This window comes from Vigna unguiculata, chromosome 6 (assembly GCF_037176805.1).
Source record: "Vigna unguiculata cultivar grain cowpea cultivar isolate G323 ecotype 2 chromosome 6, ASM3717680v1, whole genome shotgun sequence".
Taxonomy (NCBI): domain Eukaryota; kingdom Viridiplantae; phylum Streptophyta; class Magnoliopsida; order Fabales; family Fabaceae; genus Vigna; species Vigna unguiculata.
Genome location: NC_140797.1, coordinates 24539682 through 24553282, shown reverse-complemented (window position 1 = coordinate 24553282; position 13601 = coordinate 24539682). Strand labels below are relative to the sequence as shown.

The 13601-nt window shown below is 36.8% G+C and overlaps 1 pseudogene; it reads right to left on the bottom strand.

Annotated features, from left to right (window-relative positions):
• Positions 1-9923: 9923 nt before the first annotated feature.
• Positions 9924-13601, bottom strand: LOC114188384 (putative disease resistance RPP13-like protein 1; annotated as a pseudogene).

Below are 13601 nucleotides of genomic sequence, written 5' to 3'. Positions count from 1 at the left end.
ATTTTATTTTGGGCTTTGTATTTTGGGCCTAGTAGAATAGGGTTTTCTTTGGGCCATGTATTGGGCCTTAGAGGAAATTGGGCTTTAGAAGTAATTTTGGACCAAAAAGGGGAATTGGGCCAAATGGGCCAAGAGTAGTGTGTCTACTCTAGAAAAGCCTAGAAGCTTCTCAAACTTGCTCTCCAAGGATGAGAGTTAGCTTCCCATGGCAAGACAAGTGTGAATTGCTTAGGTGGCAAGTCACACCTCCCACATGCTCCTTTTTGGCTCCAAAATCAACTTTCTAGACTCCTTTTGCCCTCCACTTTTTTAGAGACTCCTTGGTCTCATTTTAGCCTATAAATAGAGAGCTTAGGACCCTTGTATTTTCAATCATGAATATAGTAGAGAAATTCTGTTGAGATGACTCAAGGCTCCTCTCTTTTTGTGAATCAACTTAGGCTAGAGTTCTCCGTCTTGGTTTCCTCTAGCCGCCTTCCTTGAGTGTTGGCCCAACCTCACTTGAGAGCTTCTCCAAACACCATTGTCGCACCACTTCTCCTCTCCTCTTCTAGCTTTCGCACCTTCATCCTTCTCCATGGAAGCTTCATCAATTCCGCATGGCTTCTCCTTAGCTTCCTTACTCTTGAAGATGGACTCATCATGTGGTATCTAGAGCCTTGGTTGATCAAGCTTGACGTCAAGAGATAAGTTCATCTTCCTTGTGGTTGTTCTTTCAATTTTCGTGTTGTTCATCCATTTTTCTTTGTGTTCTTTCATTTTTTGTGTTGTTCTTCCATTTTCTTTGAGTTTTCTTCAAGTTTCCTTCAAATCAACCAAACCTCTATGAGTCTACATGAATTCTATGGATTCAAATGATAGATCTCCATGATTTTTGGTTCACATTTGTTCTTAAGTTCCATTTATTTTTCCAGTAACATTTTCTTTGCTTCCTAGTGTGTGTTCTTCATTTTCATTCGGTGGTTTCCATTTATTTTCAGTTTATCATCTTGTGTTTTGTCTTAAGTCATGTTTAAGTTTTTTGTTTCATTTGCTATTTTCTTCATTTCCCAAGCTATTGGGTGTGTGCTCCTAGAAGCCTTCCACATGAGTATCTTTAATTTTTGGCCAGGGAATCTTTTTCTGAAATTTGCATACAGATGCCTCATGCAAAACCTATGCTCAACAATGGGTAATAGGTCCTGAATGGCAGGCACTAATCCTTGTGCAATGATTAGATTATTAATATTTACAACAGTAAACAAAAATTAATAAATTGAACATAAATTAAACATACCTTTTGTTTGTCAGACATAAAGGTCATTGTCCCACGCACGTCAATACCTCCAAGATCACCAATAAGCAATTCCAAGAACCATGTCCAAGTTTCTTTGTTTTAAACTTCGATAACAGCATACGCTAAGGGTAGTAACTGATCATTAGCATCTCTACCCACAACACTCAACAACTCACCTTCGTATTTTCCTTTTAAAAAACAACCATCCAAACCTATGATAGGTCTACAGGAGACAAATGAATCTTTACATGCTTTTAATCAAGAGTAAAACCTCTGAAAAATTGCTACATCATTAACATTTTCCACTTTGATTTTTATAGTTGATCCAGGATTACATTCTAGTAATTCATGTGCGTAGTCGTAGATTCTTTTATATTGCTCTTTAAATGACCCATCTACTATATATACTGACATTGCCCTTGCTTGACGAGCTGTTGATATTGACACATGTGTATTCCATTTTCTTAAAGCCCTTTGCCTTACGTCATTTATCTTTAGCTTTGGATTCTCTATTAGAGTTCGATCCAAGGTTTTACTAAGCCACTTTGCTTTAATGATATGAATCTTGAACTCCCTGCTACAAGAATGAACATCAAGTAGTTTCCTTAATTGCTAAATCTTACGGCTAGGAGCATAGGAACAATATGCGGACCATTGACATTTATTTTGTGCAGCCAAACAACCAACCCTAACTCTCTTACTATCATTTTTCAAGAATTTCATATCTCTCCCTACATGAATAGCATAAGTCCTAATGGCATCCTTGAAGTGGTTGTTGTCTAGAAAAAACAATTCCTACTTCCCATTTGTAATCCACCATACTTTTTGGCATTATAAATGTCTGGAATGGACCACATCCTGTTCTTTCATCATTGTTTTCTTCATCCCCAACTGTTTCACTCTCGCTATCTGGCCCATTGAGTAATTCTTCTGAATGTCATTCATCATCAGATAACTCAATTAAATGACGTGCTCTATTTTCAAATTTACCTCTGCTAGAATCATCACTTTCAGACATAGCTTCCACTTCAATATCTCATTCCACTTCAACATCACTAGCTACATTCAAATCCATGTCCACAAGCCCTGGACCCTCAACATTGTCCCTATTCAGACTACTGGCATCGCCAACCTCTACTTCACCTTCCTCAGCCTCCATTCCTTCCACTTGACCATCCATTTCTCCAACCTGGTCCTCCTCACAACCATCAGCCTCCATTCCTCCCCCCTCACCACCCATTTCCCCAACCTCACCATGAACCTGCTCTTCACAAACCTCAGCCTGCACTTCATAAACCTTATCTACACCTTGAACTTCAACTTCTCCAACCTTAGGATCCATTTCCCCAACCTCTTCAGTAAGAGTTGATGCATCACAGAGGTATTAAATTTTATCTTCATCCACATTATTACCTACCTCTTCTTTATCAACACCATCTACTATCTCTGCTTCATCCACACCATGAACCACGAACAAATGTACCTCACCATAACGCTTGGCAATATTAACCATATTTATAGCACCATTGTCATCTAACAATAGGTGAAGCATTTTTTGACAGCATACCACATCCCCTTAATGTTAACATACCCTATCTCCTTAATTACATTTAGAACTTCAAAGTAACTCTACCTATCCGGATCGCATGACCACGTTGATTTTTCCCCATTCATATAATGCAACCCACGATTTTGTACGAAAATACAAGATCAAACCTATCATCACTCATTGCCCTAAAGTAAATTCAACAGACAAAAAAGATGTATTATTAAGCCTACTTTAACGCAATGGGGGACCACTGTTACAATCAATTACAAATAAAGTAATGGAGACCATAACCAACACCAACAACTGACAAACAAACCAACTAAAATAATATCCCACCGAACCCCACCTACAAACACAAACTACACAAAATCATGCAAGTAATTTAAAAACCATGCAGAACATCACAACAATCCAACCACAAACAAACCCCAAAATAGAATTATGAAAACTCTAACCCACGAGCAAACACAACCCCGAAAACCCTAAACCCACGACCAAACCACTTACCTCGTTGATGATGATTAACTGAAAAATTGAAATGAACCGAACAAATCGCAAGTATTAGTTGCTTCCTCTGCAAATCTGAGCTCAAGAAACTTGAAGATGAATAAATCGCCTCCAACGATGAAGAAATCGCCTCCAACGAAGTCAAGCCCTAATTGCATAATTTGAAATATCTAATTACAAAATTTCCCCCAAATTGAAAAGTTAATGTTAATTAGCCACCTGTACAGTACACGTAACACACCCCAATGCAACATAATACAAACAGTGCCACTTGTACAGTGTTTCGTTACTGATTTAAACGGCGTCACAAAAAAGGGCCAAATTAAACATGAATTGCGAAAATGAGGATCATTTTAAACATTCAGTAAAAATGAAGAACATCCACAATAAACACTACGAAAATGAGGATGGAAAAGGTATTTAAGTCTTTTATTTTCTTACAAGAACAAGTAATCCATTATTTCGATAACATGTTTCGGAATGTGTTTTTCATCGTCTTTGCATTTGCATTTGAAATGCGTATGTTATTTTTGACTCTTTTTTTTTATCCTCAAAACTCTTACTAAAATACATGTATCATATTTTGATACATACCTCTTAGTTAATTTTCAACTGTTGAATTTTTCAAAATGTTTTGATTATATAAATTGTCATTCTCAAAGACAATATTACTTACATTTTTTTTACCATTTACACTAATACTAAATTAATATATAACATTTATTAAATTTAGAAATGAAAAGGATAAGATAAAAAATATTACAAATAATTTATTAAATTCAAAAACATTTATTTTATATGTTGGTTTGTTAAAATAAAACACCTAAACGACATTTAAAAAGAAAAGATCATTATAAAATACATCTTTTCTCTTGTTGATGTTATTCTAAAAATAGTTATTAATGTTAATATATATATATATATATATATATATATATATATATATATATATATATATATATATATATATATATATATATATATATGAAAAACATGTACTCCCTTGTTCCTTTCTTACTATGTTTCTAGGAGAAAAATGTTCTTTTTTATATGTCATATATAAAGTTCAAGCTTGCATTAATTTTTTTTTACCAATTATATCCTTATTTTTTTAAAACATCAAAGATAATTAAATTATTTTTTCATGGGAATTTAACTGGATTGCAGCTTGTATCAACGAATTATTTATAAGGAATAATTTATTTATTTTTTCATTTATTTTATCTATCTTCTCATTATTCAATAAAATTTGTTTTATCTATAAAATATACGAAGATAATTTCTTTTTTTTTACCTACATTTCATAATACCAGTTTTATCTTTAATTATTTTAAAAATTAATTATTTTATAAATAATTTATTTTTTACTATTATTTTAAAAATCTTTTTGTCTTAAATCATTATTTTAAATTTATTTTTACATATCTTATTTTTTTAATTTTACATTTAATAACTATTTTAAAAATGAATTATATATTTATTATTGATCTTAAATTAAATTTCTTGAAAATTGAAAAATTACAAACACACTATAATTCTTTTAAAGAAAAAGACATTATAGTACAAAATATATATATATATATATATATTGTAACGTCCCATTTAATTTAATACGTAAAATTAAAGGAAAACGTCACACAATATAAGTACTGTAGCGTAGTCCTAGGGTCCTTAACGCAACCCCGACAAAATTCGGACACACCACGATGCCAAGGAAAGCTGAATACGAATACAACGTAGAATGTAGCGTAGAAATACGGAAAGAGATACATGGGCCATAGCCCTAAATAAAACACAAGAAAAACTCCAGCCCAGATGGCTAAGCAGCGGAATCACCATTCGCTTGTTGACCATGAGAACCTCGCCCAACTGCTCCCATCAACCAAGTTGATGATCATCGCAAGGAAAAACGGCCACATACAACACAAACATGTAACGAAACGGGTAAGCTAGAGCCAATCAACATATTCAACATGCAATCAAATACATTTTCATCATCTCATCCACACATCAACCAAACATGTTATGACTCTTCATTCAATACACTACGACTCGACTCGACTCATCCGGATACGTATAACTTGGTCGGATTCAGCGGATACTTGCACTTGTGGTGGATACCCCTGCTCGACCCTGAGCTGCTCGATCCTGAGCTATGTGATACCAGTGTTACAATGAATCAAAATCTCTCCAACCACAAGGTTAGCCCTTAATGAGTTTCAGGCCTCCTGCTACTCCCACCACAAGAGTCAGTCCGCTCTAAGTGAGACTAACTGGCTCCTCGGAGCGTCAGCATGCAACCTTACCTTGAATCCTTACCTAGTTATACAGATGGGGCACCACCATGAACACCCACTAGCAGGGGCCATGGAATTACGTCCCGACCATTGAAGCGCGACCCCGGAGGTCTCACCTAGAGACTCCAAGGAATTACACGCTGACACGGACCAACATTCATAAAGCAACATTTAATAGAGTATTAAATTATATTTTTCAATTCCATATCAACCCTTGAAGTTTAATCCTCATATGCGTCACATCGCAAATCCATGCCTCTGATCATCATCGCCCCAATGAATCTAGGGTCTCATCTCATATTAATCACGTGTTCCTTTGGTTCCAGACCATTCATTTATTTCTCATGCCAAGACCACTCCCAACCCGTCATACGTCATTTATAATTCATGCCAAACATACAAAATGCTCTTTATATACATGTCAATCATCACACAATCATACCCAATCAAAACAGATCACTCGGGAAACATCAAACGTCCAAATTATGGCACAGCCTCGCCCAGCATCTCGCTCAGGCTGAGGGGTCTCGCTCAGGCGAGACGTGCTCGCTCAGGCGAGCCTCCCCCTCGCCTAGGCGAGAACACAAAAACAAGGGCAGGAGCAACGCGGGATCTCGCTTAAGCGAGATCCCTCTCGCCTAGGCGAGTTGCCTGCTCGCTCAAAAGTTGAGCGAGTCGCCTGGGCGACTTTTCGTGCAGAGGCCTCCCTGTTTCATCTCGCCTAGGCGAGATTGACTCGCTTGGGCGAGATTTACAGGTCTCGCCACTGTTCTTCACTGTAACAGCCAAGTTCTCCACCAAACAACACATGCAAAGCACTCTTATACATCCAAACGACAGATCCAACCGTATAATTGACACACAATGCATAAACAGCTTAAAAGAAAAGACTCGAAGTTAGAACCCTAACTTCCCGTACCTGGGATTCAAGCTAGCAAACGCTCCGACCCGCACAGCGAAGGTAGAACTGCCCCTAGGGCGGTTAGCGGCCGAACTGAACGGCAGAACAGAAGAAAAGAGCGGGTTATTACCAAACCCTAACGATAGAGAACACAAACCATGAAAGGAAAGAGCATGGGCTGAAGAGTGACTTACGTGAATAGGAACTGAGTTTGAGCTCGAAGGAAGGGGACCTTAGGACAAAACCCTAGCGGAAGGGGTGACGGCTGCAGCTCCAAGCAAGGACAAGATGTCTCTGAAAATGTAGGGTACCCTAGGTTTTAGGGCAGACCTAGGGGCATATATGTTGGGCCGGCCTTAGGCCCACAACTGAAGGGCAACCCACTATCCTTTAGGGCTGAAAAAGGAATAATTGGGCCTCACATATATATATATATATATATATATATATATATATATATATATATATATATATATATATATATATATATAAACAAAAGTCGGTACTTTTATCATAGAGAAAGTGGAAAACTCATTTTTTATAACACAAAAAATGATGTTCGCTAGTGATGAAAAAAAAAAATTCTACTTACATATATTCGTAGGTAAAATTGTAACAAATATTAAATGAATATTTTTAATGGACATGTATGAATAATGATTTCAAGTATTTAATTATTTATTTGCTCGTATAAGGAATAGCACTATCATGGATATCCAATTGTTATAAATCTGTTATCCCAATAATCATTATTAGTAAATTTTATTTCAGAATTTTTTATTTTTAATTTAAGTGATTAAAATAAAATTATTAGTTAAAAAATATTAGCATGGAACAATTATTTACAATTTAACTTCATAAATTTTTTATTTTTTTATTCAGGACTATAAAATTGAAGAATTTTATAAAAAAATAATTTTTAAAAATTTATATTTTGACTTAACTTATTTAAATTTACTTTTTAGAAAAACTAGATTTATTTGCATTAATCTCGAGTAATTTGATTTGAATTGTATTTAAAAATCAACTTTTTAAGTTTATGTTTTAAAGATTTGTTTTTAAATAATTTTATTTAAAATTAAAATATATATATATATATATATATATATATATTTATGGTATCCATGATTACTTGCTAATATAAAAAAACCAAAAGGCAATTTTTTATGGATACCAACAGATTTATAATGAAACTAGTGGATAGTGACATCATCCATACTCAACTATCCCCTATCATCGCTAATTTTGATTTCTCAAAAGTGTTTCATATAGAAAAAATGATAACAAACGGAAGAAGATACTAATAATGATGGTAATGAAAGAGTAGTTTTCTAGAAAAAAATGAAAAAAATTAGGAATCAGAAAGATGTTTCAAATTTATCTTCTAAAATTTTATGTAGAATTTGGTGATGTGAACTTTGAATTTTTTTGTACTTTTGCAAATTACATTATAATTTTTATCTTCATGTCAACTCTATTTTATTGTTATTGCAACCATATTTTATTACGGAACAAAATGTATACTAATGTAACTCCGAGAAATATAGGTAATATAAATCAGAGGGAAGAGAGATTTTTAAACAAACCTCTACTATAGTCCAATAACATTATATATGAATCAGTGTTTAAATAATTTAAAACTTCTTACACTAATATGGATTGCACTTCATTTGATTAGGTAATTCTCCATCACTTTCTAGTCTCTCTATATTTATTGGAACCTTTAGTTTTTGTGATCTGATAATTGCAAAGTTAAAAATACGTGATTGGATTTCACGAAAGAAAAAAAAAGGCTTCAAATGATTTCACTACTACTCCAACAAGCTCATCAATGTTTTTAGGTGATTCTTATGTTATAACACTGAAAAAATTTCAAGATCTAAGAGTGTGTTTGGATAGAGTATTTTAATGAAGTAATTCATTTTTTTGAAGAATTTAGATTGTTTTGTAATGAAATGCTTTGTTTGGATACAAAAATTAAAAAGCATTTCAAATGCAAGCATTTTTTTGAGGGATTTCAATAAGCTAAATTAGTAGAAATTCAAATACCCTCAAAATAGATGGAATTTGAAATTCTTCTCAATCAACCTCACATTCTAGACTCTTTGGTAGACCCGATGACAAAAACGAGGCCGACGATTCAAATGGGTCCGACGACCCGAATAGGCTCCACGATCCAGACAGGTCCGACGACCCGAATGGGCTCGATGAACCAGACGGGTCCGACGACCCAGATGGGCCCGACAACCCAAACGGGCCCGACGACCTAGATGGGTCTGACGACCTGGATGGGCTCGATGATCCAGACGGGCCCGTCCGTTAACCCCGACGGGCCTGACGACCCAAACGGGTCCGACGACCCAAAATGGCCTGACGACTCGGACGAGGCAGACTATCCGGACAAGACCAATGATCTAACGGGCCTGACAATTCATACGGGTTCGACGACCCGAACGGGCTCGACGATCCAGATGGGCCCGACAACCCGGATGAGCCTGACGACCAGGACGAGCCCTACGACACGGACTGCCTGACGATCCGAACGAGCCCTTCCAAACCTTCGAGCCCGATGATCCAAACAGGCCCGATGACTCGAACGGGCCCGACAACCTGGACGAACCCTTCCAAACCATCAAGCCCGATGATCTAGACGAACCCGACGACATGGACGGTCCCAACAACACAGATGGGCCTGACGACTCGGACGAGTCAAACTATCCGGACGAGCCCGACGACCCAAATGAGCCCGACGGTTTGGAAGGCCCGTCCGAGTCGTCAGACCCGTCTAGGTCGTTGGCCCGTCTAGGTCGTCGGGCCCGTCCGTGTCGTCGGGCCCTTCTTGATCGTCGAGTTTCCAAATGTATCATGAACTCAAAACATAATTAAGCCTAAGATAAATATTGTTAAAATTAAATTTTATCTCACAATAAATTCAAATTTTTTTTCCAAACAAGAAATTGAAATGTAAGTTATTTTAATTTCCTTATCCAAATAAATTATTTAAAAAATGAATGAAATTTAATTGCAAACAATTCAAATGCAAAACATTTCAATTTCTAAGCATTGTTGAAATGCTTCATCCAAACACAAGGTAAGACATTTAAATACGGGTAAGTCATCTTATTCAACTTTTGTAGCTGCTTGAAGGAAACCTTAAGTCCTCTTTTGGATATTTTTCTCAAATAACTAAAAGAACATTCCCAAAGTGTTCATACTACATTATGTGCTCATTAGATGAACTTAAAAATCAAGAGACAACCTTCTCATTAGTCTTAATACGACGAACTAATAAATGATCTTATGTACTCGTTGGAAGAGTGATTCTTTTGTGTCATAACTCCATAATGATTCATGTCATGAGTACTTTACATATGCATTCACAGATTTTGGCCAAGTAAGAAATCACATCATGAGCAGTGGTAGAACATATATATTTTCCCCTTTTCCACCTTGTGAAAGCTGAGACTGAGTATAAACATGGATGAATTTGCCTTGTGTTTTCAACTGCTGCTAAGACATAATCACAGAAGGGATGTTTTGAATTTTATGCTAATGTTTTCCATCCCTTTGGTAACGCTGCTTCAGTAAAGGGAACTCATGAATGTAGAGAACAAAAAGAGAGTTGGATAAAGTTGCTTCTGGCAAAGATTGAAGAAGAGGGAAACACAGAATATAGAAGGAGTTGAGAGATTTCAGATGGAGAAAACCCCTATGGTTTGTTTTTTTTTTAGCTTTGAACATGCAATTAAGTAGAGCACACTGAGAATGGGTGGTAGCAACATATCCTCTAGGAAAGACTCCACGTTTTCAAAGTCATCACTAATTCTTAACTTTGTCAGAGAATGGAGTTTGAACAATCCCCACTTCTCCCTAGAAGCAACCAGCTTGGGACAATGCTCAATTTCGAGTTTGCGTAGGCTTGAAGGCAAACCCCCCTCCGGAAATGACTCAAGATGTGGACAATCATGAAAAAGTAGAGAGTGAAGATTGGAAAACAAGTGTAGTGCAAAGGGCAAAGAGGAAGAGTACCAGCTTGTTATAGAGAGAGTGACAAGAGAATCATGTCTGTGCAAATCCAAAGAGGACCATTTTTTATTTGGACCATGAAAGTTATGGATTTTCATCTCTTCAAGGAAGGGATTGTTGACACGAATTTGGTGGAGGCAGGACTCAATGATGCAAGTTCCATGAATTGTGGTTTTTTTCAAGGTGGATGGCAAATCTTTCAAGAAAAGTTTTTCACACAAACGAAACTTTATCTCATGAATACTTCCAGCCTTGGGAACTGAATCCTCTAAGTGTTGGCAATCACAAATTTCCAATTTCTGCAGAGAAGGAAGGTGTTGAGGCAGGGCCCTTCTCAACCATGGGCAACGCCTCACAGAAAGCTCTTTAAGACATGAAAAACCTTGGCCTTCTTCATTGTGACCTTCAAAACTACACCATTCTTTCCATGCACTCATTTCCTCAAATTTCAATATTTCAAGAGATCTGAAAGGAATATTGGAGGAATCATTACCACAGAACTCGGGACCAATGACCTCTATTCCATTAAAGCATGATATGGAAAGCTCCTTCAGAGAGGGAAGCTGCCCAAATGGAGGCAAGACAAAGTAGAATTTGCTTTCAGCCAATGCAATGGACACTAAATTGGGCAAATGAGATGCACCAAACCATCTTGGAAAGCTAGTGCCATCATAATGTAAAACAGAAAGCTTTTTCAAGTTCCCATTTGGTTGAAGAGTCTCCAACACCTATCTTTCTAATATTGAGTCCTCATTTTCATTGCACCTTCCAAATTTGTCACTCCAATTCAACACTAAACCGTCTAAATGTTTTTTACCTTTCAGATTAGCTTCCACGGCATCCGCAGGATCAGTGACCTTTTCTAACCAGAAAATTGAAAGTGTTCCTTGAAGATTGTTGAGATTTCCCAATTCCTTAACATCATGCTTGTTGATAAAAAAACTAGTCAGTGTCCGAAGATGTTTCAACCTTCCTATGTGGTTTGGCATCTTGTTTATTTCGCTCATATGCATATCAAGATGGCGCAAGTTGACAAGTTTGTGAAAATCTATGGGAAGCTCAGCCAAATGATAACACCATAATAGTAACAGTGTCTGCAAATTATGCAGCCTACAAAGGGAATCAGGCAATATTTTAATCTTAGTGTACGAAAGGTCTAAATAACGCAAAAGCTTTAAATTGCCTATATCATCAACTAACTCAGTGAGAAGACAATCATTGAAGGATAGCACACGTAAATATTTCAATGTAGAGAATAGAACACGTTGTTTATCAGTGTTAATCAAGCCTCCTCTGCCAAATTCCCATCTGAATGCCACGAAACAACGTAATCTGTTACACTTACTAACATGCTCCAAGAATTTATCATCAATGTTAATTTTGCGAGACCATGAAATGTGGCATGTTCTCTTGGTTATATTTTTCTCCAAACTGTCACTTATTTGTGAACAAAATTCTCTTGAGACAGATTTTGCTAAATCATTAAGAAGATCATGCATAGTGAAGCACGAAGCACGGTGTCTTGATTGTTGGAAAACTGACCTTGCTACCAGATCATTGAAGAACTCAGTTGCTAACTCTTCTTCACTTATATTTATTTGGCAGCAACTTAACAAACCTTCTGTCATCCACAGTTGGATTAATTGATCCTTGTCAAACTCATAACCCTTTGGAAATATGGAGCAATGAGCAAAACAACGCTTCAAATATGAAGGAAGATAGTGCTAACTCAATCTAAGAGCGGGGTTAATGTTGGCATCATTGTCAAATAGGTGCCACATATCACTCTCCAATATCTTAACCCATTCATGCTGGGAGAATTTCACTCGCAAGATATTTCCCAATGCTTTTAAAGCTAAAGGCAATCCTCCACAATTGTCAACAATCTTACTGCCAATTGATACAAGATATGGATATTTGGTGGCATCCTTGTCATGAAATGCAACATCTGAAAATAGCTTCCAACAATCTTCTTTCTCCAATGGCTTCAAATGATATAGATGGGAGGAGTTCATGATCAGTGCTACCTTCTCATTATGAGTGGTGATAATAATCCTACTTCCTGAAGGTCCATAAATGAAGGGGATCTGTAATACCCCCCAACTTGCATAGTCTTCGTTCCAAACATCATCTAGAACAAGCAAAAATCTATTTCCCATCAGTGTCTGCTTCAATTGAAGTTGAAGTAGGTTTAAGTCTTTTTCTTCTGCTCCTTTGGACCCAAGTGCCTTAAGAATTGCTCTTGTGACAGCAACAACATCAAAATCTTGTGAAACATAGACCCATGCTTTAAGGTCAAATTGATCTAGTACCCTTTGGTCATTATACACAAGCTGCGTAAGGGTGGTCTTACCCATCCTTCCCATTCCCACTATACTAATTATGGGCACCTGATTGCATGTGACATTGTCTGAAAGTAAAATTTTGATGATTTCCTCTTTTTCTTCCTCTCTACCACAAATGCTAGATTCATCCACCAAGGATGTAGTTGGCAATTGCTGGGATTGTTTCCAACTGACTCCAACTTCATTGCCAGCAAAAATTCCCTTTCTTAATCCTAGCATATCCTTTTAGCTTGCAAGAAACTGTATGTTCTCTAGTAGTTCTTCAACCCTAGATGCAATTTCTATGTCAAATAGATTAACAAAACCTTAAAGAAGCCTCACACCTTGCTAGTTCAGGCTGGAATTCAGCTTCCAGCTTCTGTCTTGACGTCTCATTAGCAACCTCATCTAACAACAATTATGCTTCATACATAGCCTCTTTCAACTGATCAAGCCAGTTCATCACATTTGGGCTCTTGTACTATCTTTCCTCTACATCCTTCAGCACTTGGTTGATGGAGTTCAGCACAATCTCTAGCTTTTTGAGCATCTTATCCTTGATTTTCCTTCCATGGAAGTAGTCTTCAATGTCCCTTGAAGCCAACTTGTCAAAAGTCACTTGAAAGACAGCGGCGAGAAATGCTCCACTTATACACTCTGTTGCCATGAGTCCTTTGATTGAGTCACTTCACAATCACCCACTTCACCCTCATCAAACACC